At 37.2% G+C, this 23,649-nt stretch overlaps 1 protein-coding gene and 1 pseudogene across 2 annotated transcripts in view; both read right to left on the bottom strand.

Moving 5' to 3' along the window:
• CNTN4 (contactin 4) overlaps window positions 1-23,649 on the bottom strand; it is a 987,359-nt gene that overhangs the window by 746,979 nt on the left and 216,731 nt on the right. The gene's annotated exons all lie outside the window — the stretch shown is intronic.
• LOC113916045 lies at window positions 11,280-23,546 on the bottom strand (annotated as a pseudogene).

Here is a 23,649-nt window from a genome sequence, read left to right as displayed (position 1 = left end):
AGGACATGGATGGAGCTAGAGAGTATTATGCTAAGCAAAATAAGGCACTCAGAGAAAGACAAATACCATGTGATTTCACTCATGTGTAGAATTTAAGGAACAAAACAAACGAGCAAAAGGGGGGAAAAAGAAAAAGAAAAAGACAAACCAAGAAACAGACTCTTAACTATAGAGAACAAACTGATCATTACCAGAGGGGAGTGTGGTGGGGAGAGGTTAAATAGGTGATGAGGATTAAGTTGTACACTTGTGATTAACACCAGGTGTTGTATGGAAGTGCTGAATCACTGTATTGTACACCTGAAACTAATATTACACTGTATGTTAACTAACTGGAATTTAAATAAAAACGTAAAAAAATCATTTTCCCTTTTCCTAGGCTAGCACTCTCTGGATTGCCAATGTACTACTTAGTTTCTGAAAACACTCAGGCAATATCATAAGCCCAACACAAAACTTCACTATTTCCCAAAGCTGCTTATATTAATATTGTATTATTCACACTTGAAAGTAATTTAATTTGAGTCAATGCACTAAAGTAGCCCACATGAGAGTATACACAGATATGAGCATGCACATGCTTGCTTTTTCAAATCAGAATGGTAATGCCATAGCTGCTGTGACCACAGTGTACCAGAGGACAGAAAAGGGGGAAAAAAGAGCAAAGAAAGGAAAAAAGAGAGGGAAGGAAAGAGGGAAGGAGGGAAGTAAGGAGAGGAAGAAAGGAGGGAGGGAGGGAAGAAAGAAAATCAAACAATCAAAGAAACTTATTTAATGGGTGACTCTTTGTTTAGGTCCAAAACATGTTCATTTGGTTTGAGGCACACCCTGGCTGCAAAAATATGATTTCAACCTAGGAGCTCTGAGAATAGAAGAAAAAGAGACATCATCTAAATGTCTGAACGCATAGAATTAATAGAACTTGAAGCAAAAATGCAAAATGGCACTTTATGGGAATGATTTGAGCTTTCATTGACCAGGTTCCATGAACCATCATGAGGCCATGGCATGCATGTAAAGACATTCTCCCATATTCAAGCTTTCATTCACTTCCCCTTTCCTGTTTGACTTTCTCTCCCCTTGCCATTTACAGTCTGTGCTCCAGAGACGGCCTAACATGGCTTGATTTTGTTACCTCGGCCAGCATTCCTATAGGAGACTTCATCCTGTAATCCTCATCTTTCCAGTGGTGCATGTCTATGAAATTAAAATGGAAGAGATTGATTCCTCAGGTATGTGCTTGCTGTTATTGACAGTCATTCCAGATCAGTCCCTTTGAGGCAAGACAGCTCTAGCATGAAAAATACCTTTGCTTATCATAAGCTGAGGCTCTGTGCTGCTGAGATGGCAATTTTGGACCCATATGACAGCAGCCAGAGATGAGCGAGGGTGCTCAGGAGAGTGAACTTTGGTAATCCTATGGTCTTCCATTAATCTGATATCCACCAATCTGAGACTTCCAATCTTTCTCCATTTTAAAGCTCTGATCCCCTACAATACTTCATAAATGCAGCTACTCATTAAAAGAAAAAGATATTGTGGGCAGCATATTGCAGACAATTAGATTTTTAGTATTTTAAATTCTAAATTTTAGTTCCCTTTAAAAATTTTATAGTATATTTTCATTGTGGTAAATAAATTTAAAGTAATATTTACCATCTCAACTATTTTTAAATATACAATTCAGCAGCATTAAGTACATTCACAATTTTGTGCAACCATCACCACCATCCATCTCCAGAACTTTTTCATCATTCCCAACACAAATGTTACACTAATTAAAAAATAACTCCCAGTCCCTGGTAACCTCTATTCTGCTTTCTGTTGTTATGAATTTGATTATTCTAAGTATCTCTTATAAGCAGAATTTTATATTAGTATTTGTCCTTTTGTGTATGGCTTATTTCACTAGCTTATTTTTAAGGTCCACCCATGTTATAGCATGTATCAGAATTTCACTCATTTTTAAGGCTTAATAATATGTCATTATATGTATACATTCTATTTCGTTTATCTATTCATCTGTTGATGGGCACGTAGGTTGTTTCCACAGTTTGGCTATTGTGAGTAATGCTGCTATGAATACTGGTATACAAGTATTTGAGTCCCTGCTTTCAATTTACAATTTGAATCATTTTTGCTCATTTAAAAACACTGCCTGAAAGCTATAACTTATTATAAAATAAAGTAACATAATGTATATTTTTTCATGTGATCTTATGTGACCTTGTGGCATTGGTAGAGAGAATTGTTACAAATATGAACACTGCTATTTAGGGCACTTAAGCTATTTTTTGAAGCATACAAAACAAATCAGGACAGGTGTTGGTAATGCTGTTTCTTCCCTCTATGTGGAACTCCCCAAATTCATGGTCCCTACTACGATTATGAACATGGATTTTGCATAAACTACTATTCCATTTCAAAGCAGCTCACTGTCTCCGTGAAGTTAAAATCAAGATCAAATCATGTCACTATGTATCGTAAGACCCTTCTATTAAAACACAAATAGCCAAATGATAGACTAGAACAAGACATAAATAATTCTGAAGATAACGTGACCAGGTACGTCCTTCTTACTCCAAGTCAATGCATTACTTCAGTAGTTTCACAAATGGAAAATTGAGATATTACATTGTATAGAACCAATACTAGAAAAACAATCCAGCTGTGACAAAGCTAAGTTAAAAAAAGAGACTATTTAATGTTGATAGGAATAAAAAGTAACAAGATAATGTTACTGCAAACACAGGTTGTTAAAAATTATAATTGCATGCTAAAAAGTAAAATTTTGTAAGCCTTATTTTATTTTTTTAAAGATTTTATTTATTTATTCATGAGAGACAGAGAGAGACAGAGAGAGAGGCAGAGGGAGAAGCAGTCTCCCAAGGAGCAGGGGGCCCGATGTGGGACTCGATCCCAGGACCCTGGGATCATGACCTGAGCCGAAGGCAGATGCTTAGCCATCTGAGCCACCCAGATGCCCTGTAAGCCTTATTTTAATAGAGCACTTCTCATTTAAACAATTGCAGAACTCTACATTTTTGGGGTGTTTACTGAGTCTCAGTTACACTGGGAAGATTATTTTATTAAACTCTCATGGCAGTTCTGTGAAAACATGTTGTTATTATTTCCATTTAAAGCTAAAGAAACTAAGAGTTTTCAATAACTCTCATGGGGGTACACTGCACATAAATGGTGGAGGAGAACGTTGAACCCATATCTACGTGACTCCTGAGTTGAAACTTTTTATGGCTATGCTATCTAGAATTGTTCCAAGCCACATTTCACAACTGGGACAATGCTTCAAACAAATACATGTTTATGAGGGAGTTAAGAATTAATGTGCCTTGTGAATTAAAATGGGTCCCCTTAGAGCTATAAAATGGAGCCTGCTCAGCCAGCTTTTGACAGTGCCCAAATTACCTGGTATTTCTCCATTCTGAGAATTTAGCAACCCAACATATCTCCATGTGGATTCATCTACCATTTCATTTAGACCTCTCCCCTGAGATTCTAATATTGGATCTTTTGGCCAAAATAAAATATTTTAGGAACGATACCACATCTAGAATGTTATAAAGAAAGTTTCACTGTTGCCATTGTAATTATTCTTAATTATAACTGCTGTTCCCTTTAGGACAAGTAAACTCAGAGAGCACTTATGCTATTTGCTTACAGAAAAGGAGTGATAATAATCCATAAAAAAATTATCAACCAAATGTAGACTCATGTGTTTCTTTTTTATAGTGCACTGGCATTAATAATTTTAGGAATTAGCAGTATACATGGTTCTGAGTTCATACTGATATTTGCTTCAGGATAATTTATGACAGACCAAAGTGGCATAAGCAACTTAGAACACTAGTCATTATTAACATGCTAAATTAAAATGGAATACTGACCGATGTCTTGTGTAAAATTAATGTGCCATTAACCTTAACTATGCCAATAAAGTCACATGATGAAAGTCAACTACAAGAACAATTATTCACCTGGGATACACAGCAAATGTACATTAAATCTACGTTAATATGGAATGTACATGTGAAAAGGAAAAAGTAAATGAAATCAACTATTAAAACCCAGGTTGAAATCCAAGTCACAAATTTGGGCACATAAGGCTTATTAGGTCAGCATTCTCTATCCAATTACAATGATTTTTTAAAATAATATGTATTATTTTATCAAGTAGCTTCAATCAAATTTCCCTTCTCTATACACCATTAACACATCTCACGAACTTTGCCATATAGCAGAGTTTAGAGCTTGAAGAGTAACGAGATAATTAAGCTCCACCTTCACATTCTACACATGAGGAAACCAAGATCTAGGGATGCTGAGCACAACTGAGGCACAGAGCCTCAGTCTAACTATTACTCCCAAATTGTATTTCCTGTAAACTGCTCGATTTTCATTCCAGCTAATTTCTTGTTGCTAAGGAATCTTCTCCTTCCATTCTTTGAGTCTGACAGATTGTAGGATACCAAAATTTCAAATAAGTAAAACAGAGGTAATAATACCTAATATATGGATTTATTGTAATAGATGAACAAATTGCTCTTGAGATCTTACTTGAAATTTTAAATGTTATAAAATTATTTTTATTATTACTACAAATGAAGGGATTGAAAAAGTTGAACTTTAAAACATCTCTTTTGCAAAGTTTCTCTTAAGAAGTCTCTTCTCTCTAAAGAAGCCAAAAACTATATAAGCTTTCTTTCAGTCAAGAGAAATGTAGTTTCTAGGCACACCTCATCCAACTTATTAGCTGCCGTTCTTCACTATACCTGGATATTTCAGGTGTCTAAAATAATATTTCTCTTATATGATACTAATATTAAGTTATATTTAATATAATTACATAATTTGTATATATTATATATTATACATAATATTTGGACAATGCTTAAGGCATAGTATACATTTAATAAATACTGAGAAATACTAATTTACTTTCTTCTTCCTTTTTCAATCTCCCCTCTTTAATAGGTATAATGAAATTAAAATTTTTTAAAAAGTACTAACAGGCAGTGACATATTTAGATTGACAAAATTATATTATTACAGTAGAAACTACTTGATAAGTCTCTCCATAACATAAATAGACAAACAATGGAAAGATAAAAAAGAAAATCTGTACATTGAAATGATACAACATACCCCTAACATTCTCAATTAAAATAGAGTACCTATGGTCAGGGTGCCTGGGTGGCTCAGTCAGTTAAGCGTCTGCCTTTGGCTCAGGTCATGATCCCAGGGTCCTGGGATGGAGCCACGCATCAGGGTCCCTGCTCAGCGGGGAGGCTGCTTCTCCCTCTGCCTCCTCCTTGCTCCCCTAGCTTGTGCTCTCTCTCTCTCTCTCAAATAAAATCTTTTAACAATATAAATAAATAAATAAATAAATAAATAAATAAAATAGAGTACCTATGGCTCTCACACAGTAGGAAATAAATGTGAAAAATTTGGATTAATCTTAGAAATGCTTCAGTGGGGAAGAAAATAGAGTCATCCTATTTAAAGGAGAGGAATTCTGATGTGTTAAATGACACTTGCTGTATCCTGGTATTTTGACAATTCCTGATGGAGGCAGGGTTGAGCTCTTCTGGTGTAAGCTATCTTTCTGATTAAAATACTTCCAATACTATGTATTTCCAGCACATTCTATAGGCTTCCCTTTATAAGTATATAGCGAAGGATCTATTCATACGTTGACATATCAACATCCTCAAGCAGTCACTTTTAACATATGATATCACTTCATCTGAGATTCACACTGAAAAAAATTTTTGACTTAAATCTGGAAAAATAAAAACCAATGAGGAAAATAAAGTCAAAAGAACAAGTCTTCTCCACAGAGTCTGAGAAAACATACCAAAGACATCTATCCTGTTGAATCAAAAGTAAGGTAACACTTTGAAGCAATGTCATTTTCTCAGAGAAAAAGGTATTCCAGCTTTCTGGACCACACGTTCTGAGTGTTAGCACATCCGTCCTAAAAGAAATTACTAACATGCTGTGTTTGGTTTACTGTCTCTTATCTTGCATTTTACAAACTGTATCAAAGCACGGAGTATAACAGCTCCAATTTCTTTCACAGCAGCTATACCAAATGAGAAAAACTGACAGATTAACTGGAAGAAATCCTCTAAAGTTACTGGAAACTATGACTGCCCATTAGAACAGAATAGTCGACCAAAGAATACACGTAAAGAAATGGCTCAGTGATCCACCACACCATTATTGGGTGGGCATGATAATATACTTCAGGATTTGTGTGTGAGAGGGAGAAGTACAATCCAAAAATGACAGATAACTTCTACAGCTGTGCTCAGCAACTACTCTGGGTGAGAATAAAGATCTGGAGTTGAAAAGCTGCTATTGATTTTTCTGGGTATTTTGGTTATTGTTTTGATGAATCCTCTCGTTGCCAGTTCTTCTAAAAAATAAACATACCTGGTCTTTACATAAATTAATGAGGTTAAGCTAAATGAAACTCCAACCACTTCACAAACCAGTATGACTGTTAAGTGAGTTCAGAAATACAAATTTGTCTTCTTTATGATAATGTCAGGTTTAGATTCAGTGGGCAGCACTACTCGTGTTTATACAGAAACTTACAGTGTGCTTGAGAAATATTTGCCTTGTGGTCCATACAACCACACCAGGAAATAGGTAGAAGTGATATAACAAAACATATTTTAGAGATGAGTGACCTAGAGGTCTCATAGTTTAAATATGGTACCTAAGGGAAGAGGTAATTAGGAAGGTGATAGTGTGCCTGTTTGTGGGATAAAAAAAAAGGCATGCAAAAGAGGAAAAAGATCCTGAAAATTAAAGAAAGATATGAAACTCAGTTTGGGTGTATTTTTTTCTTTCAATTACTTATTTTAAAAGTTTGCATCAATATGCATTTAAAAGAGAACCATGGATAAATTAAACCTTCCAAAAGGCAACTATGTACACATTACTAGGAAGATGTGACATATGTAATGTTTTATGCCATATTTATAAATGAAGTGGTTAAAAATGACCTCCCAATAGACCATTGCTTATGCCTCTGTTTTGTAGTATTCCCTTAGGAAAAGCACTGTCAGGATACTATAAACCCAAGTTTTAATGTGTTTGTTAGAAAAATTTAAACTATTGCCAACCCTCATTTTGAGATTTTTTTTTCTGCAGTTATTTAGTCTAACTTGAGCTTTGACAATTTTTTTAAGATTTTATTTATTTATTTTTGTGAGAAAGAGAGCGAGAGAGAGCATGTGTGCGCACACAAGTGGGGGGTAGGGGCAGAGAGAGAAGCAGACTCCCCGCTGAGCAGGGAGCCCAATGTGGCACTTGATCTCAGGACCCTGGCATCATGACCTGAGCCCAAGGCAGACACTTAACTGACTGAGCCACCCAGGCACCCTGAGCTTCCACAATGTTTTAAGATAGGTAAGTAGGAGAATAGGACCCAAATATATCCTTAAAAGAGATGATCTTTTCAAATCCAAATTTGAATAAGATGAAATCAGAGAGGGAGATAAATCATAAGAGACTGTTAACTACAGGAAACAAACTGAGAGTTGCTGGAGAGGAGGTGGGTAGGGGGATGTGGTAACTGGGTGATGGGCATTAAGGAGGGCACATGATGTAATGAGTAGCAGGTGTTATATGCAAATGATGAATCACTAAATTCTACCTCTGAAACTAATTTAAATAAACAAATTAAAACTCCAAAAAACAATCAAAACCAAATTTGATTGTTAAACGAATTAATACATAGAGCACACAATGAAAGATTTTAAACATTAGTGTTTAATATCTATGTACTGACAATTGAAAAGATATTCTGTTAATTTCATTCATTAAAACGTATTGATTTTACCATTAATATTATGAAACCCTGATGTAAAAAGGAAACTCTATGTCCTATTAAAGATAATCCAGGAGCACCCGAATGGCTCAGTTAGTAGAACATGCAACTCTTGACCTTGGGGTTGCGAGTTCGAGTTCCATGTTGGGTGTAGAGATCACTTAAAAAAACATAAAAAAAAAAAGATATGGGGCGCCTGGGTGGCTCAATTGGTTAAGCATCTGCCTTTGGCTTGGGTCGTGATCCCAGGATCCTGGGATCGAGCCCCACATTGGGCTCCCTGCTCGGTAGGGAGCCTGCTTCTCCCTCTCCCTCTGCTACTCCCCCTGCTTGTACTCTCTCTCTCTCTCTGTCAAATAAATAAATAAAATCTTTTTTAAAAAAAAAAGATAATCCACATATTCTAAATTATTTTATTAATATAACTCATAGTTTTTAGGTATGTACTCTCAAGAGTCACACAAGCTAAATGACTTATCAACACTCATCACTGGTAATTCCAGAACTTAAATCCAGGGTTTTAGATTTACAAGATTTTTTTTTTTTTAATATGTAAGAGAACTACTAACTAGCTAAAAATAGACCACTTCAGGGTGTCCCAACAAATTCTCTAGTTCAGTATTTTAGTAATCTTCTTACTGTATCCTCACATGAAAGAAAGGCATGTGGAACCTTTTTCAAGGCACTAATCCCATCTATGAGGGTTCTACAGTAAATCCTAATCAACACCCAAATGCCCCACTGCCAAATACATCACCTTGGGGTTTAGTTTCAAAATATAAATGTACTTCTGAAACAAATAACGCAACATATTTTAAGAAAAAAGAAAAAGAAGAAGATAGCAGGAGAGGAAGAATGAAGGGGAGTAAGTCAGAGGGGGAGACGAACCAGGAGAGATGATGGACTCTGAAAAACAAACTGAGGTTTCTAGAGGGGAGGAGGGTAGGGGGATGGGTTAGCCTGGTGATGGGTATTAAAGAGGGCACATTCTGCATGGAGCACTGGGTGTTATGCACAAACAATGAATCATGGAACACTACACCAAAACAAATGATGTAATATATGGTGATTAACATAACAATAAAAAATTTAAAAAAATATAAATGTCAGGGGGACATAAACACTCACATAGTAGCATCATGCATACCCCTAGTCTATTAGAGATTTCAGAATTAACACCACCATTACCACCGGCACTTAACATTTATTCAGTATGCCAGACTCCGCACCAGGTGCTTTCAGATTACACTGCTTCAAAAGGCCATTTGTCAGTTTTCCCTCTATTTCTGGGCTCTGAAATAATTTTGTTATAAAACAAAATCACACATTATTAATTGAATCTGGTTTATTGTTAAGATGGCAGCCCACTGTCATCCTAATGGGGATAAATCTGACAAGCTTAACATTTTTCCCCTGGGTTATTTTTACTTGAGTTAGTTTAATTTGTATTTCTCAAAAAAAAAATCCATTTCTCTAACATTTTAAATCTGTTCTGTGTTGAAAAATTCCCCTTATAATTACTAACTCGGTGAATATGTTTTATTTTTTCTGCATGAGTTTTTATAGGTCTTGTTTTTAAATAACAGCCCTTATATTTATCTAATTTGCTTTCTGGTTTTGCATTATTATTTTTTCATTATTTTCCTTATTACTATAGCTTTAATTTATTATATTTTCTAACTTTTCAGGTTGAACATTGGTTCACTTTATTTATGTTATGTGATAAAATTTTATTTAAAGCTATATATTTGCCTGAAAGTACCATTTTGGTCCTACCTCACAAGCTTTGACAGGTACTGCTTTTGTTTTTCTTATGTTTTTATTAGTATGTGACTCTATTGTTTTAATCTTATTTCTTATTATGTTAATGACCACAACACACTTATGAAAACAATCTCTCTCACATGCTCATAGAGAGAAACACATACACAAATACAAACAACCAAAACTCCAGAGAAGAACATAAAATACCTGGTTTAGGTCAACTTATCTGAAAATGCAGGTTTCTGTAACATTTGGGGAAAAATATAAATGTTTTTCAAAAACTATGTTGTGTGTACTCACAGTGTAATTTGTCCTACAAATCATAAATATTCTAGAAGGCACTATTTTGGTTATTTAAAAGGACTGAGCCATTTGGGTCACATCATTTTTTACATGGAAAAGTATGAGTACTACATTACATAAATTTCAGGGTTACTCAGAATGGATTTTCTCCTGGCTCACTGGGATGCAGAATTTCTCGTAGATCTTTGCAACAAACTAGCCAACGATTAAGAGCTTCCTATCAGCCAGAATAGTTAGGTTATGGTCCAAGATTAACAACAAAATCATACCTTAAGAAATTTATTTTTCATTCATGCTCTATGTCCAGTGTGGGGTGGCAGTTTTTAACTACACCAAGGGATAAAAAAAGATTTAGTACCAACAAACATTTCCAAAATTTCCACAACAGGCAAAGGAAAAATGGAGATTTGTGATTCATGTCACTTTTACTCATAATCCATTGGCCATAGCAGTTGGTTTGCCCTTACTTTTCAGGGAAATACAACTACACCATGTACCCAGAAAGAGAGAAAAACCAGAATATTTAGAAACAACTCTAAAGCAACCACAAAATTCATTCTTCGTTTTTACTTTAAGTTTAAAAAACTAGTGTTTTCTCATGTCATGGAAACATACCCATTTTTAAAATTAGTTTTCATACATTCAATGAATATTTATTAAGTGCTTACAATACACCAGATATACAACCTTGATTAAGAATCCTTTGAATTCCAGAGGTACTTGAATGACTCAGTTAACTGCCTGACTCTTGATTTCAGTTCATGCCATGATCTCAGGGTCATGAGATGGAGCCCCATCTCCCATCATGTTGGGCTCCATGCTGTGTGTGGAGCCTGCTTAAGATTCTCCCTATGCCCTTCCCCGACTTGTGCACACATGGTCTCTCTCTCTCTAAAAAAGAATCCTTTGAATTCCAAACCCCAGATAAATATCTAAGGAGTATCTGAGAAATTCTGTTATCCTTAAATGAAGGGCAAAGGGTTATCAGAAGGAAATATAATTATTTTTTTTGAAATCCAACAATTTTATTTTAATGAGCTGTATTTTCTAAATTTTTGTTTTATTTTTTCCTGTTTTCATACAGTATTGAAAACAAAACGCGGCACATTCACATTTTCCCGAGGAACTGTAAAGATGATCTCTACAGGGATAAACGCTGTAAAGCCTGAAGCTCAATCAACTGATGTTGAAAACTCTCAAAGGGAGTAAAGGCTTGATCTGAATGGTCTAGAACATGTACTGTAATTTAATAGAAGAGAAGATTTTAGTATTTAATGATTTAAAAGAACTTCTCAGTCCATGCGGAAGAGTACAGTCCAAGAATAAATCAGATTTCTGAATGCATTTTATGCTAATATGTGTATACTTTGCGATCCTCAGGTGTTCGTGCCAAATATTCTCTCTCAATAAGCCCTTCAATATGTTTCTTAATAACAACTGGACTTGGTAAGAATTCAGTCTTCAACTGCTGAGTTACCTCTGCTACTAATACATTGTGCTGCATCTTCTTTCTGGATTTCATTATCCGCACGATAGCAGCTTCGATCTCATGTTTTCTGTCGTCATCCACTTTCTGCCTCGTTTCTTTCCTTTCTGGGTCAGATTCACCTTGTCTGGCAGCAACTGTTTGAATCTTGACTCTGTGTAGTTTGGATGTGAACTGATCATTAACTGTGAATATGTGGCCGTTTTCTATTTCCTTGGACTTGGGCTCTTTTTTAAGAACCCGCTGTGTTGGTTACCACAGGTGAGGGACTGCAGAGCCCTAACAAGTTCTCTTTCAGGGATATCTGTCTCTTGTTGAATTTCCTCAAACGTGTATTTTTCTCTATTATTAAAGAGCACTAATATGGTCATCTGGAAAGTGGAGACCTGCAATATGTGCTTCCGTGTATTAGAGCCAGTTACTTGTGCCCCTCCAACACCAACTTCGGATCCATCTTCCTTTTTAACTGGTCCATAAAATGTGGCATTGAGATCTACGGAACCCATATGATACTAGAGTGTAAGCTGTCGACCGCTGTGTTTGGCTAAGTAAAACCTTCTAAACTGGGGTATCTTTAGGTGGTGTTGATCTCACAGTCCGGGTGCTCATGACAGGTTATTGGCCCACTCAGTCAGCCACACCAAAGTGTAACATCTCACCAGCACCAAGACATGCTTTTGAAATATAATTACTTTAAAAACATATTTCTATTCAACTACCTTTCACATGAACAATTTTACAAATAATTACCTAATCACAGAGTTTTCCAAAGTCTTATACATGTGGATAAGCCTCTCTTTGACAAAACAAGCCAGCTGTATAGGCAGCAGATTAAATACACACTACTAACTCCCCTTACCATGCTAGCGCACTAAAGAAAACCTACTGAGATGCTATTCCTGCTGAGTGACCAAGAAGAGAATCCGTCATTTGTTCTCACAGGTGTACACAGCTCCACTCTCTGTCAAAACCATCTCAAGTAACACTCTGTGTACTACTTTTACCTCAGATGATAAAAAGTAGATTGGCAAAAAGTACTTAAAAGCATCAATAGAAAGAAAACCCAATTCTTGAGTCAGTGAAAGGCGTCTTTCTGCTTCTTGTCAAACATGTTTCCGTTTGATGTATTTCTTCAATGGTTCCAAGAAAATAATGAAGCAAATTAAAATCAATATAAAATTACAAATCAAAATACTATTCTCAGGTTGACAGAAAGACAGGGGCAAGAGTATTATTTCAAATCAAGGGGAAAAAAATCCATCACCAGCTCAATCTGCAGTGCCTTGCTTTCTGAAGAGACTATGACTCATTCCTGCTGCTATTGCTAGGAAAGACAGGTTCAATCAGGAATGGAAAAACAGCCTTCAATTAGAAATTCATTGAATTTTGTCCAATAAGATCCAATAAGACATTCATGTTATTTCAAGGGGGAATGGTAGGTGTGCTTTTTATTTAGTGTACATCTCTGTTGCTAATATTTTTATTCTAGGCTACATTCCTTAGCTATTATTTTTCATTCTTTAAGAAGAAAAAAAGTGTGAAAAACAGGAGGATAAAGTCAAGGGAGACTTTTTGTTTATCAAATGTGAAAATTTCAAAACACATTACCACTTCAAAAGACAGGTTGAATATCTATCATTTGAGAGTTAACCAGATTTGTGCACTTAAGCACTTGCAGTAAGAACATTTTCTATGTTTCAATTGCAATCCTTTTATTTCTATAGGATAATAGAAAACAAATGAAAGCAGAGAAAGAGTATGTCCTAGGTAGCAGAGGGTTGAAAGGCTTCATATCCAAGATAATCATGGTTATTTTACCTAAACTATCAAGGAATACCTGAAATCTCAAAGGTGCTCAATATGCCATCGGGGTAAAAAAAAAGCCATTTGAAAAGGGACCAAATAATGAAGTATAAGGTCAAACATTAGCTCTAAATAATGGCATAAAAGTAAAAATAAAGACAACATATGATGAGGCAGAATATGCTGGGATGAAAAAGTGGGAATGCAAACTCATGTTAAAAATGTCTCTCTAGCAGTTTCGTAAATCAGAAGATATTACAGTTGATCCTGAAACAATGTGCGGGATAGGAGCACATACCCCCAAGCAGTTGAAAATCCATGTGTTACTTTGGCTCTCCTTAATTTCATTAATTATTATTTAGAAACTTAATTATTAATAGTCTAATGCTGACTACAAGCCTTATTGATAACATAGTCAACTAACACATATTTTGTACATTATATATATTATATACTGTATTCTTACAGTAAAGCAAGCTAGAGAAAAGAAAATGTTATTAAGAAAATCCCGAAAAAATACAATTATAATCTACTGTACTTACTAAAAAAAAAAAAAATCCACAAAGAAGTGGACACTTGCAGTAAAACCTGTGCTGTTGTTCAAACATGAACTGGACTTTTAAGAATGGTGAATGACCGACATTCCATATTATGACAGAAACTAAAGTGCTTCTTCTTATACCCGCTGTATGACTGAAAAATTTCTTATATAGATTCCATTGCTCCACAGTGTCAGTCATTGCCAAATGATGTTAACATATAACATGGGACTTTTTGGATAATCAAGGCTAATTTTTTCATTTTATGAAAGAGAAAACTGAAGCCTCTAAGAGTGGGAAACTTGAAAAGCACACAGGAAATCAGATGAAGACAGCACTAAAGCCAAGTCATTTGACTACTGTTCTGAACACCCTTCCCTATTATACAGTGTTAAGGAAGAGAACATACATTTACTCATCCATGCATTTGGTTACAGAAACTCTAACATTTGGAAGCTCTTGGAGTAGTTAATTGGTATCTGATAAAGTTTCATATATTCCACCTGCAGTAAATTAAGATAAAAAGAGCACATGACATAAATGTAACTAACATACTATAAAATGTTTAACACAACTAAGCATTTATTATTGTTATTTCATACTATTTTAACAAGTAGGCAGGATTTATGTAAGTGAGAAGATAACATATTAAAACAAGAATGCCAGAATTTGGGCAGTCCTAAGACCTTCTAAACATGGAAAACAGAGATGGCAATTTTTTTCTCTTTTACTCTATTTTCCCAAAAGATACAGCCTGTAGGGTCCACACTAATGTTTTCAAAATCTGAATTAGTTGCTAAAATTTAACACTTGAAGAAATTAAAGAAATATAAAATTCTACTTTATTTTGATATGTTGGAAGATGTATCATCACTAGGACTCCATTTTGTAATGGCAATAATTACCTAAAGCAGGCCAGGTATTCTATTGAGTCCCTGCCAGAGGAAGGCCTAGCCTGCAGGAATGTCAATGGAAATGGAAAAATAAGAAGAGTCACGGGGGGCGGAGCAAGATGGCGGAGGAGTAGGAGACCTAGATTTTGTCTGGTCTCAGGAATTCAGCTGAATAGGGATCAAACCATTCTGAACACCTACGAACTCAACAGAAGATCGAACAGGAGAGTAGCAACAACTCTCTGAACAGAGAAGCGACCACTTACTGGAAGGTAGGACGTGCGGAGAAGTGAATCCGAGGCGATATTCGGGAGGATAGACAGCGGGGGAGGGGCCTCCGTCGGCCGCTTCTGGCAAGTGCTAGAGCCGCGGAGCACAAAATCGGACCTTTTAAAAGTTGGCTCGGCGGAGGGACGTCGCTCCAGTGGCTAAGCGGGGGGGTGGAACCCTCCCGGGACAGTGTGGTCTCAGGACCCTTGGGGTCACAGAGAGACCGGGGGTGCCTGAGTGCGGCAGAGCTCCCAGGTGTCGGGGTGGGGAAGCCGGCTGCAGATACGGAGCAGAGTCGCGGGCTCTCAGCTCGGGGTGGCCATAAACTGTGATCTGCGGCCCAGTCGGGGCACGGCTCCCCCAGCAAGGACCCAACAAGCAGCAGATCCGGGGAGACTCCCCTTCCTTCCCGGGGAGGAGCGGTGCGGGAGCGCACTGCAGGGATCTGCTGGGTTTGGAGACTCCGAGCGGGGTCGGGTGCCAGAGATACAAACGCTCGGTCACAGGCCGGGTGAGCACGGAGTGCGGCCAGAGACCGGGGACACGGGAGTGACTGCTTTTCTCTGGGGGCGCACTGAGGAGTGGGGCCCCGAGTTCTCGGCTCCTCTGGGCGGAGACTGGGAGGCCGCCATTTTCGCCCTGGTCCTCCAAAGCTGTACCGAGAGCTTGCAGGGAACAAAAGCTCCTGAGAGCAAACTGGAGCAGCTTCCTTAGCCCGGACCGACAAGGGCGGGGCAATTCCGCCTCCAGCAAAGACATTTGGAAACCACAGCAACAGGCCCCTCCCCCAGAAGATCAACACAAACAGCCAGCAAGCCAAGACCAAGTTGATCGATCAAGGAGAATAGGAGAACTCCAGCGCTAGGAGAATACTGCACATAGATTCATGGCTTCTTTTTTTTTTTTTTACCATGATTCATTATTTCATCAAAGTTAATTTTTGTTGACTTTTTTTTATTTTTCTTTTTCCCTTTTTCAACCAACATCTTATAAATCCCTTTTTTAAAAAAAAAAACATTTTTTATTTTTTTTTCATTTTTAGAGTCATATTTTATCCCTTCATAGTAGTTATCCTTGTTTTTGGCATATATATATAAGTTGTTCTCTCTTTAAAATTTTGAGGTACAGTTTCTTCTAACAGATCAAAATATACCCTAAACCACTAGTGTATGGCTTTGTTCTAGTCTCCTGCCTGATCACATTCTCTCCCTTTTTCCTTTTTTTTTTTTTCCTTAAATCTCCTTTCTTTTTTCAAACAACTTATCTTACCAAGTCCTTTTATAAAATCTTTTATAATTTTCATCTTTATAGTCATCTTCCATCCCTTCATTGTATCAACCCTTATTTTGTACATATATGTCTTTCTTCCTTTAAAATTTTAGGAGGCCCTTTTTTCTAACAGACCAAAATATACCCAAAATCTAGTGTGTGGCACTGATCTATGCACTAGCCTGATCATATTTGATCATATTCTGCCTTTTTTGAATTGTTTTGTTTTTGTTTTTATCTTTTTTATCTTTTTTTTTTTCTTTTTCTCTTTCTTTTTTCTTTCTTTCCCTTTCTTTTCCCCTGGTTTCAGGTCTTTTCTGATTTGTATACAGTATATTTGCTGGGGACGTTGTAAACCTGTTAGCCTTTTGTTCTCTCATTCATCTATTCTCCTCTGGACAAAATGACAAGACGAAAGAAATCACCTCAGCAAAAAGAACAAGAGGTAGTACCGTCAGCCAGGGACCTAATCAATACGGACATTAGTACGATGTCGGACCTAGAGTTCAGAATCATGACTTTAAAGATACTAGCTGGGCTTGAAAAAAGCGTGGAAGTTATTAGAGAAACCCTTTCTGGAGAAATAAAAGAACTAAAATCTAACCAAATCGAAATCAAAAAGGCTATTGATGAGGTGCAATCAAAAATGGGGGCACTAAATGCTAGGATAAATGAGGCAGAAGAGAGAATCAGTGATATAGAAGACCAAATGATAGAAAATAAAGAGGCTGAGAAAAAGAGAGAGAAACAACTACAGGATCACGAGGGCAGAATTCGAGAGATAAGTGATACGATAAGACGAAACAACATTAGAATAATTGGGATCCCAGAAGAAGAAGAGAGAGAGAGAGGGGCAGAAGGTATATTGGAGCAAATTATAGCAGAGAACTTCCCTAATGTGAGGAAGGAAACAGGCATTAAAATCCAGGAGGCACAGAGAACCCCTCTCAAAATCAATAAAAATAGGTCAACACCCCGACATCTAATAGTAAAACTTATGAGTCTCAGAGACAAAGAGAAAATCCTGAAAGCAGCTCGGGAGAAGAGATATGTAACCTACAATGGTAGAAACATTAGATTGGCAACAGACTTATCCACAGAGACCTGGCAGGACAGAAAGGACTGGCAAGATATCTTCAGAGCACTAAACGAGAAAAATATGCAGCCAAGAATACTATATCCAGCTAGGCTATCATTGAAAATAGAAGGAGAGATCAAAAGCTTCCAGAACAAACAAAAACTAAAGGAATTTGCAAACACGAAACCAGCCCTCCAAGAAATATTGAGAGGGGTCCTCTAAGCAAAGAGAGAACCTAAAAGCAGCAAAGAGCAGAAACGAACACAGACAACAGACAGTTAACAGTCACCTTACAGGTAATACAATGGCACTAAATTCATACCTTTCAATAGTTACCCTGAATGTAAATGGGCTAAATGCCCCAATCAAAAGACACAGGCTATCAGATTGGATTAAAAAACAAGACCCATCAATATGCTGTCTGCAAGAGACTCATTTTACACCCAAAGACACCCCCAGATTGAAAGTGAGGGGGTGGAAAACCATTTACCATGCTAATGGACACCAAAAGAAAGCTGGGGTGGCAATCCTTATATCAGACAAACTAGATTTTAAAACAAAGACTGTAATAAGAGATGAGGAAGGACACTATATCCTACTTAAAGGGTCTATCCAACAAGAAGATCTAACAATTGTAAATATCTATGCCCCGAACATGGGAGCAGCCAATTATATAAGGCAATTAATAACAAAAGCAAAGAAACACATTGACAACAATACAATAATAGTGGGGGACTTTAACACCCCCCTGACTGAAATGGACAGATCATCTAAGCAAAAGATCAACAAGGAAATAAAGACTTTAAATGACACACTGGACCAAATGGACTTCACAGACATATTCAGAACATTCCATCCCAAAGCAACGGAATACACATTCTTCTCTAGTGCCCATGGAACATTCTCCAGAATTGATCACATCCTAGGTCACAAATCAGGTCTCAATCGGTACCAAAAGATTGGGATCATTCCCTGCATATTTTCAGACCACAATGCTTTGAAACTAGAACTCAACCACAAGAGGAAAGTTGGAAAGAACTCAAATACATGGAGGCTAAAGAGCATCCTACTAAAGAATGAATAGGTCAACCAAGAAATTAAAGAAGAATTAAAAAAATTCATGGAAACCAATGAAAATGAAAACACAACTGTTCAAAATCTTTGGGATACAGCAAAGGCAGTCCTGAGAGGAAAGTATATAGCAATACAAGCCTTTCTCAAGAAACAAGAAAGGTCTCAAATACACAACCTAACCCTACACCTAAAGGAGCTGGAGAAAGAACAGCAAAGAAAGCCTAAACCCAGCAGGAGAAGAGAAATCATAAAGATCAGAGCAGAAATCAATGAACTAGAAACCAAAAGAACAGTAGAACAGATCAACGAAACTAGGAGCTGGTTCTTTGAAAGAATTAACAAGATTGATAAACCCCTGGCCAGACTGATCAAAAAGAAAAGAGAAATGACCCAAATCAACAAAATCATGAATGAAAGAGGAGAGATCACAAGCAACACCAAAGAAATACAAACAATTATAAGAACATATTATGAGCAACTCTATGCCAGCAAATTAGATAACCTGGAAGAAATGGGTGCATTCCTAGAGATGTATCAACTACCAAAATTGAACCAGGAAGAAATAGAAAACCTGAACAGACCTATAACCACTAAGGAAATTGAAACAGTCATCAAAAATCTCCCAAGAAACAAAAGCCCAGGGCCAGATGGCTTCCCAGGGGAATTCTATCAGACATTTCAAGAAGAATTAATACCTATTCTCCTCAAACTCTTCCAAAAAATAGAAATGGAAGGGAAACTTCCAAACTCATTTTATGAGGCCAGCATTACCTTGATCCCAAAACCAGACAAAGACCCCATCAAAAAAGAGAATTACAGACCAATATCCTTGATGAACATGGATGCAAAAATTCTCACCAAAATACTAGCCAATAGGATCCAACAGTACATTAAAAGGATTATTCACCACGACCAAGTGGGATTTATCCCTGGGCTGCAAGGCTGGTTCAACATCCGCAAATCAATCAACGTGATACAATACATTAACAAAAGAAAGAACAAGAATCATATGATCCTCTCAATAGATGCAGAAAAAGCATTTGACAAAGTACAACATCCTTTCTTGATCAAAACTCTTCAGAGTATAGGGATAGAGGGTACATACCTCAATATCATAAAAGCCATCTACGAAAAACCTACAGCGAATATCATTCTCAATGGGGAAAGGCTGAGAGCTTTTCCCCTAAGGTCAGGAACGCGGCAGGGATGTCCACTCTCACCACTGCTATTCAACATAGTATTAGAAGTCCTAGCCACAGCAATCAGACAACAAAAAGAAATCAAAGGCATCCAAATCGGCAAAGAGGAAGTCAAACTCTCACTCTTTGCAGATGATATGATACTGTATGTGGAAAACCCAAAAGACTCCACCCCAAAACTGCTAGAACTCATACAGGAATTCAGTAAAGTAGCAGGATATAAAATCAATGCACAGAAATCAGTGGCATTCCTATACACCAACAACAAGACAGAAGAGAGACAAATCAAGGAGTCGATCCCATTTACAATTGCACCCAAAACCATTAGATACCTAGGAATAAATCTAACCAAAGAGGCAAAGGATCTGTACTCAGAAAACTATAAAATACTCAGGAAAGAAATTGAAGAAGACACAAAGAAATGGAAAAACGTTCCATGCTCATGGATTGGGAGAATCAACATTGTGACGATGTCAATGCTACCTAGAGCAATCTACACATTCAATGCAATCCCCATCAAAATACCATCCACTTTTTTCAAAGAAATGGAACAAATAATCCTAAAATTTGTATGGAACCAGAAGAGACCCCGAATAGCCAGAGGAATACTGAAAAAGAAAAGCAAAGCTGGCGGCATCACAATTCCGGACTTCCAGCTCTATTACAAAGCTGTCATCATCAAGACAGTATGGTACTGGCACAAAAACAGACACATAGATCAATGGAACAGAATTGAGAGCCCAGAAATGGACCCTCAACTCTATGGTCAACTTATTTTTGACAAAGCAGGAAAGAATGTCCAATGGCAAAAAGACAGTCTCTTCAACAAATGGTGTTGGGAAAATTGGACAGCCACATGCAGAAGAATGAAACTGGACCATTTCCTTACACCACACACAAAAATAGACTCCAAATGGTTGAAAGACCTAAACGTGAGACAGGAGTCCATCCAAATCCTAAAGGAGAACACAGGTAGCAACCTTTTCGACCTTAGCCGCAGCAACTTCTTCCTAGAAACATCGCCAAAGGCACGGGAAGCCAGGGCAAAAATGAACTATTGGGATTTCATCAAGATAAAAAGCTTCTGCACAGCAAAAGAAACAGTCCACAAAACCAAAAGACAACCGACAGAATGGGAGAAAATATTTGCAAATGACATATCAGATAAAGGGCTAGTATCCAAAATCTATAAAGAACTTATCAAACTCAACACCCAAAGAACAAATAATCCAATCAAGAAATGGGCAGAAGACATGAACAGACATTTCTCCAAAGAAGACATCCAAATGGCCAACAGGCACATGAAAAAGTGCTCAACATCGCTTGGTATCAGGGAAATCCAAATCAAAACCTCAATGAGATACCACCTCACACCCGTCAGAATGGCTAAAATTAACAAGTCAGGGAACGACAGATGTTGGCGGGGATGTGGAGAAAGGGGAACCCTCCTACACTGTTGGTGGGAATGCAAGCTGGTGCAACCCCTCTGGAAAACAGTATGGAGGTTCCTCAAACAGTTGAAATTAGAGCTACCGTTCGATCCAGCAATTGCACTACTGGGTATTTACCACAAAGATACAAATGTAGGGACCCGAAGGGGTACGTGTACCCCAATGTTTATAGCAGCAATGTCCACCATAGCCAAACTGTGGAAAGAGCCAAGATGCCCATCGACAGATGAATGGATAAAGAAGATGTGGTATATATACACAATGGAATATTATGCAGCCATCAAAAGGAATGAGATCTTGCCATTTGCAACGACGTGGATGGAACTGGAGGGTGTTATGCTGAGTGAAATAAGTCAATCAGAGAAAGACATGTATCACATGACCTCACTGATATGAGGAATTCTTAATCTCAGGAAAGAAACTGAGTGTTACTGGAGTGGTTGGGGGTGGGAGGGATGGGGTGGCTGGGTGATAGATATTGGGGAGGGTATGTGCTATGGTGAGTGCTGTGAATTGTGCAAGACTGTTGAATCACAGATCTGTACTTCTGAAACAAATAATGCAACATATTTTAAGAAAAAAGAAAAAGAAGAAGATAACAGGAGAGGAAGAAAAGGGGAGTATGTCAGAGGGGGAGACGAACCATGAGAGATGATGGACTCTGAAAAACAAACTGAGGGTTCTAGAGGGGAGGGGGGTAGGGGGATGGGTTAGCCTGGTGATGGGCATTGAGGAGGGCACGTTCTGCATGGAGCACTGGGTGTTATGAACAAACAATGAATCATGGAACACTGCACCAAAAACTAATGATGTAATATATGGTGATTAACATAACAATAAAAAAATTAAAAAAAAAAAAAAAAAAAAAAAGAAGAGTCACAAACAAAAGAGACATAAGACACATAGCAAAGAAATAGTAGGGGTGCCTGGTGGCACAGTCAGTTAAGCGTCTGCCTTCAGCTCAGGTCATGATCCCAGGGTCCTGGGATGGAGCCCCACGTTGGGTTCCCTGCTCAGCATGGAGCCTGCTTTACCCTTTCCCTTTGCTCTTCCCCTCTCCTGCTCACTCACTCTCCTGCTCCAAAAACAAATGAAGTAGTGATACTTGCTACAAGATAGATAAACTCTGAATCATCATGCCAAGTGAAAAGCCAGATGCAAAAATATAGTTTTATTCTATTTATGTAGAATATTCAAAATAGGCAAATCCATAGAGGAAGAGTATAGATTGATGGTTTCCAGGCGCTGAGGGTGGGGCAAATGTAGAGTGTCTACTAATGGACCCAGGGTTTCTCTTAGCTTTAAAAATGTTCTGGAACTGAATAGTGGTAAAACTTTACAACCTTGTGAATATTCTAAAAATCATTGAATTGTAACTTTAAAAGGGTCCAGTTTATGGTATATGAATGATAATTTAAGAAAGAAAATTCAAATTATTTTATGACAATATCAGTATAATGCATACACTGGCCTACATAAAGAGGAAGGACTATGCAAGAGGAATCCAAGATTCAGAAATTAGGACATTAATTTAGGACAGGTAAACAGAGAAACTCAATCTGGTAACTGGTAAACTGCATTATTTAGAAATTCAACATCAAGTTGACATGAAATATTAAACAAATGAATACATGAAAATGTAACAACCAGCCACAAAAAGAAATTCTTAAAGACTTTCCTGAAGCAACTGTATTATAAAATAACTTTCAATTAAATACCAGTAGGAGCAATTGATCTTAGCTGTCCAACATGTGTCTCCTCTCTTTGAACAGAAGTACATTAGCCAGTATGTACTGCCATGCTGGACGGTCAACTACTCAGGCCACAGTAGAACCAGGCACTTCTGGCATTGATAATTATGGGATACTTGTAATCATTCTGTTCCATTCATACAGCTACTTCTCAAGTGTCAAAATTTGGAAACGGATGACAGCTCTGAGTATAAAATGAATGTAAAGGCTATAACAGTACTGCAGACATGCTCCTATAAATGAATTCTGCCTGCACACAGAGCACTACAAATAACTTTCTCATACCTTCCCTATTAGTCTCCTCATCTTTTTAGAACATCTGTTATGCCTCTATGAGTGGTTTATGAATAAGCAAATACCTGCATAAATTTTCCCATTGGCCAACCAAATGTTTTTCTTTTGGGGCATATCTGATGTTTTTGAAAAATATAATCTCAGATGATCACAAAGAAATGCAATGGTCTTAAGTCACATACCATACTTTACAACGGACAAGGCCCATTCTGTTTACTTATTTCTATTAAATAAACATACTGGGAATATGGGGCATTATCTGACACTTTAATTGTTGGGTCAGATCACATGCTATGATAAAGCCAACTTTTTGTCTTCATCATTTTCCTAATTACCAAGCCCAACAGTGTTCATCTAAATTATGTTGTGAATTCAAACAAGAATATGTTAAGTATCTTGCTCCTAAGTGATGTAACACTCCTTTCCTTACCTTTGGTCCAGCATTATCATAATCAATATCAAGGATCATGTAAAATTCAAAAAAGTACTCATAGAATCTGGCTCTATACATGTTTCCTTCAACATAAAGGGTATAAATTAATAAACCAACTAATAGTTTACAATGAGAAAACTGTCAAAGGAAAAATTTATTTCCTAAAATATACTACTACAGA

Source organism: Zalophus californianus, chromosome 1 (assembly GCF_009762305.2).
Source record: "Zalophus californianus isolate mZalCal1 chromosome 1, mZalCal1.pri.v2, whole genome shotgun sequence".
Classification (NCBI taxonomy): Eukaryota; Metazoa; Chordata; class Mammalia; order Carnivora; family Otariidae; genus Zalophus; species Zalophus californianus.
This window is presented reverse-complemented; position numbering and strand designations above follow the sequence as displayed.